The 6,000-nt window shown below is 33.8% G+C and overlaps 1 long non-coding RNA gene across 2 annotated transcripts; it reads right to left on the bottom strand.

Moving 5' to 3' along the window:
* Nucleotides 1-1,548: 1,548 nt before the first annotated feature.
* Nucleotides 1,549-4,918, bottom strand: LOC142173279 (uncharacterized). Of its 2 annotated transcripts, XR_012702901.1 has the most exons (3): nucleotides 4,240-4,876; nucleotides 4,055-4,108; nucleotides 1,549-3,982 (listed from the first exon to the last, which is right to left on the bottom strand). It is a non-coding gene; the product is annotated as an uncharacterized LOC142173279 (long non-coding RNA). The 2 variants fall into 2 exon arrangements; XR_012702900.1 differs by having other exon boundaries at nucleotides 4,055-4,918.
* Nucleotides 4,919-6,000: the final 1,082 nt, after the last annotated feature.

Raw genomic sequence — 6,000 nt, 5'->3', positions numbered from 1 at the left:
AAATCATACATGGAAACTAAGGCAAGCAAGATACGAATAGAGCTATGTTTAACAACATGTGAGAAAATATCATTAAAATCAACTCCGTGTACCTGACTATAGCCCTTTGCAACTAATCGTTCCTTGTACCTGGCACCATCAACCCCTGGAATGCCATTATTTTTCTTGAAGATCCATTTGCAACCAACAATTCTCTTTCTTGATGGCGGCTTCACAAGAGACCAAGTACCATTCTTGTGGAGAGACTCAATTTTTTCATTCATTGCAATCAACTACTTGGTTGAATCAGCACCAGAAATTGCTTCCCAAACCCACAGTGTTTACATAACTCCATATTTTCGGTACTTTGGCCACACAAGAGACCTATTTTGCTGAGGATGAAAAGACTTTTTTTACTCATATGCCCCAATCGCATATGTCAAAATTTGGTAATGTCAGAATCTGATTTATCTGATATTGAAACTGCAGCAGAACCTGTAACAGTAGATCCCAATATAATATACAATGTACCATATCTGCGTACTTTCATGACTACAAGAGCACCACAGGAAACTTTCAAAACACCACATTCACCTGTATAATTACACCCAAGAGATTCTAGAGTGCCCAAAGAGATGAGATTTTTCTTCAAGTCAGGAACATGTCTAACATTGGTGAGAGTTCTCACCGCACCATCGTGCATTCTGATTCGGACTGAACCTTTACCAATAACGTTGCAGGCAACATTATTACCCATCAAGACAGCTCCACATTCAACAGATTCATATGTGGTAAACAAATCCCGATTGGGATACATATGATAAGAACAACCCGAATCCAAAATTCACTCATTGTTAGATTTGAAACTATTATTAGTTGCTAAAAATATATTTCGTTCAGTCTCATCAGCAGCTACACTTGCTTCGCCAGCGTCAATATTTTTGTGCTCAATTTTCTTCTCTGTATGCTTTTCTTTATATTTTAACTTAAAGCATTCATAAATAATGTGGTATTTTTGTGATAATATTTGCACATGAAATTTCTGTATCTGGATCTTGACCTTGATTTAGGCCCCCAGCTACTTGAATCTTTCCTATTGAATCTACCTCTTATAAACAAGCATTCCCCTTGGTTCCCGCTAGTTTCCGGTAATATCTCTATCTATTTGTTCTTTTGATTTCAAAATAGATTTGATATCTTTATAAGAGATATCATCCTTTTCATAAAGTATAGTGTCTCTTATATGTTTAAATAATTGAGGTAAGGAAACAAGCAATAACACGGCTTGATCCTCATCTTTGATTCAACATCTATGTTACTCAAATCCATAATAAAAGAATCGAAAGTATCGAGATGTATAAATATAGAGGTACCTTTTGTCATACGAAAAGTCTAGAGTTTTTTCTTTAGGTAAAGTGATGTTTTATACTTCAATAGCACACAAGAGGGGGTGATTTGTGTGGTGCCCAATTTTCGCGTGCACTAAATTATCGAAGGACCTGGTTCTTCTATGTATTTCTTATACTATAATTGTGAAATAAATAATGCAGAAAGTAAAGAACACAAGGATTTTATGTGGAAAACACCATGCTCAAAAGGTAAAAAAACACGACCTACTACCCAGTAAGATTTTTTCCAAACACTTCACTATAACTCTGAGCCAACAATAAAGTTTACAAACTCTTGTAAACTTAAGGATTACCTCTAACCTTAGTAGTAACCAGCCACAGGCTGTTGCGACTGCTTCAAGTTAACTCTAACTTGAATAATACAACTAGAGTTTATAACCTCTTACATACTTAAGGATTAACTCTAACCCTTATAGCAACACGTCACAGGCTGTTATGACTACTTCAAGTTAACTCTAACTTGAAAGATACAACTCAGGTACCTAGTATAATTTGCTTCTAAGAAAGTTGAAAGGTACAACTCAAAACGCCTACTACACTTTGAACTAGAAATAAAGAAAGACACATAAAACTCTTTATGGAGTTGGTTCTTCAATCTGATTCATGTAGCTTCAGGATCGCACTCTTAAATCTCGCAGGAATTGCTCACAAAATGCCTTGCTATTTTGCTCTCAATTCGTGTTTAACTTCAGTATGTGTGCATCATCTGTAAAAGAGAACACAACTGATATATATAGAGTTAGTAAATAAAGATTAACTAGAGTTCTAATGCTTTACTCTTTCTTGGTGGAATAGTTCTAGTCGACTTCAACTTCTAACTATTCCCTTATCTTGGATAGAGTTCTCTTCAAGTAAGGAGTCCTGCTCCTTATGAAATATGCGACCTTTTCGTTCAGGGATTATCAGAAATAACCACTTATACTTACCTATTTCACGTGCATGCCTTTTGCTTGACTCTGTCTGTCACCTGTGTACACTATCCATGGACCTGGTTCATGCATGTGTTCCTTTGTCAATCATCAAAACCAAAACTGCTCAAGTCAACATAAAGCATGTTTTTTACTGTTCTTTTCAAATACAGGGTTTTCAGCTTTTCCCATATGTCTTTGGCTGAGCTTTTTGCGGCAACTCCACGCAAAACCTCAGTTGAAAGATTTAAAATGATACCTTCTTTTGCCTTTTTGTCTATGACGACAAACTCCTCGTCCGTCATTTTATCTGGCTTGTTCTCCTTTCCTTGCAGTGCCAAATCTAAGCTGTCTTGAATTAGGATATCTTTCATCTTTAATTGCCACATTCCGAAATTTACACTTCGATCAAATTTCTCAACATAAGTCTTTGTTAGAGTCATATTGACTACTCAAACAAAACCCGATAAAGCCAAATAATTTGTTAGGATCGAGAACACGGGTAGTGCGGAATTTAGCCAAACAACGTTATAATGATAATAAAAAAGAAGATATAAGTTTATAATAGCAGTAATTAAAGCAGATAAAGAAAGGCACAAATTTAACGTGGGTCGGTCAAAGTGATCTACGTTCACAAGCGGAGAGGAGCAATTTTACAATACAAACAATAGTACAAAAGTGAGTACAAAATTAGAGTAAATACTCTAATTAATCTCAAATACCTCAAGAGAATAACCTCACAAGATCACTCCAAAGAAAGCGTTCACACAAGTATTTCCCAACACTCACTCTTTTACAAGTGTTTTCCAACACTCACTTTTTAGTGCTTAGTTATGTAATTAATATTAGTACTCATTAGCTATACTTATTTTAGCATAACCTATATAGTATTTTTAGATTATGTTAATTTTTATTATGGCTTATTAATTAGCAATATTTGTTTTATGTAATTTTATTATTTTATCTTTGTTATTGAATATTTTAGTATAATGTTATGACTTATCTCATATTATTGTGTTAGTTTCTTGGAAAATACATTATATAGTTGTATTTTACTAGGACTTAAGAAATATTTGGAGTACAAGTTATATATTTTATGCTATGAAGACTTTACCGGAAAAAAACCCGAATACCCGAAAAAATCCGAAAAACCCGAGAAAAATCGAGATTGAAAAACTTGACTTTGTTGGTTTGGTTTGGTTTATAAATTTAAAAACCCGACACCATTAATTTGGTTTGATAATTGAAAAATCTGAACCGACTCGACCTATCTACACCCCCTAAGTACGATTATTGCATCAAATAATTACATCACCAGAAAGCAAGTTGTCAAGGTAAGGCAACCCTCCCCTTCTTTATAAAAAGCTTGTGAATACTTCTGGTTGAAATGCTAATGAAATAAAATAAATAAAGCCAAATATATATATGGCTTGTTCCTGTTGAACACTCAAATACTAACAACAGTGTACCTGGGAACACCATACGCTGACATGGCAAAAGAAGTGTTTCTTACCTTCCTTAAGCGCGTGAATTGAATCAAATGATAATATTTTCGTCTTTTTTCCTTAAGAACCTTTTTTTAATCTCCCGTCAGTACCCTTCTGCCATTGCCCACACCAACCTTCTTCTTCTTCATCCTTCTGCCACCAACACTCTTCCGGGAAACACCATTTTTGTAACAGGAAGCTAATACAAACGTAAAGTGTTTATAACAATAGCAATCGCTAAAGCAACAAGAGACAAAATATAAGCACTCACCGAAAGCTAGCAACGGGAAGCAGCAACATTCTTGCAAGTAAAAGACCCAAAATACTGAAAAACATTAAGGAAACAAAGGAGGAAAATAAGCATAGCAGAGTACATACCAAGCGAGTCTTCTTGGATTGAAAAGGTTAAGAAGAAGAGGTAAAAACACAGGAAGACAGAGAATCAGTTTTAATTACCATCCTTTATTTTTCACGAGCAAAAGTGAAACTTAAATCTACCTCAAATAAATGAAAGATTTGCCTGGTTAATGAGAACCCCGTTGATTTCAATAAAATTCACAAACACCCAATTGAGTAATGGAGATTGAAAAAACGAAAGGTTGAGATTTCGGAAATACTGATGCGGCCTTTTTCAGACCCAGGCGGCGACCACCATAATCACCAACTTCTTCTTCTTCAGATTCTGCCGCTTAGATTCCAACACCTTCTCCTTCGGATCCGGCCACGCCTTCTTTTTTTCAAATCTGACCTTTTCTTCTTCATCTTTGATAAAAATCTAAAAGAATGATGCAAAAAAATGTAGCAGACACAGCTCCTTTCTGCAGGTGATGGTTTCCCGGCGACCACCTCCTTTCTCTTTCTTATTTTTTGTCAGATTTTTTTCTCTAAATTTTGTCTCTTTTTTTCTTTTTGGTTGCTGGCATGTAATTTTTCTATTAGTCTAGTCTGCCACTTTAAAGGAGAGTGAGATTCACGCGTGTTGGTTTGGAATTGTTACATTTGTGTTTAATAAACACATTTTTGTTGGGTTGAAATGTCCGATGGGAAAAAGTCTTAGTTAGAAGTGTTTAACTTTAAGGGGTTGTCTATCTATTTGGCCAATAAATAAAATAGGTAGGTTGGACCAAATAATGAAAAATAAAATAAAGTTTTCAACGAACTAATCGGATAACTTTAGTGGAGAGTTAAAGATGAATAGAAGCAATTTAAGGATCAATGGATCGTTAGGAATATTGGGCTTTTAAGATATCAAATTAGGAGGGTCTTGTTTATCCCTTTGAACTTTACCAACGATAGAATGAAGGTTTTTTTAAATTGATATACACTATTTAAAATATTATTACAAAAAATATTTATATTTTGGTATTTATCCGATCTAAACACATTTTAGTTACAAAATATATACAATTTACCTTAAAAGGCCCCCAATCCATTATTTGTGCCTTTAATCAAGTGATTTAGTTACACTCTTTTCCTTTTTTCTCCCCTCTTCTCTTTCCTTATTTTTCTTCCCCCTTAATATACGATAATCTTCCTATACGTAAATCAATAATAACCAGCTTCTCAATATCAACATCTTTGTCTTTTTGGAAAAAAATATCTAAAATGTCACTAATTCCAGAATATTCATGGAACATAAATCGGAAACTTTTAGTCACAAGTCTTCGTTCTTGAAAACAAAAATACATTGCAAACATAAAAGCTAGTGAATTAACTAACTGGGTTCTTTGATATCAACCAAGGATACAGGTTTCATTTCTTCTTCTCACCACCTCCAGTGGCCCTCATCTTACGGAGAACACTAATAAGGATAAAATATTGAATCAGATTATAATACCAATCACCAAATATCCAGCGCCTCAATTTCACACTTAAAATTAGTCTGTTCACATTTTCATATTTTCTCTATAAATAAACAAGTCAAAAATCAGTACCAATACACACTTTTAAAGTTCACAAAAGAAGTTTCAATTTTATAAGAAAATAGATGAAAATGGCTTCAGATTCAGCCACTTCTCTATTCTTGACACTATTTCTTATTACACAAATATAATTTTTATACAAATTTTATACAATATGTCTTTTGTATATTTTATATCTGATTTATACATAGTGAAAATAAATTTCATACAACTAATTATATATTATACAACTTATCTACAAGTTATCTACACTTTCATACATTATTTCTACCCAGTTATATACAACTACAATATC

This window comes from Nicotiana tabacum, chromosome 19 (genome assembly GCF_000715075.1).
Source record: "Nicotiana tabacum cultivar K326 chromosome 19, ASM71507v2, whole genome shotgun sequence".
Classification (NCBI taxonomy): Eukaryota; Viridiplantae; Streptophyta; class Magnoliopsida; order Solanales; family Solanaceae; genus Nicotiana; species Nicotiana tabacum.
Note: the sequence above shows the minus strand (reverse complement) of the source record. Positions and strands in the feature narration are given on the sequence as shown.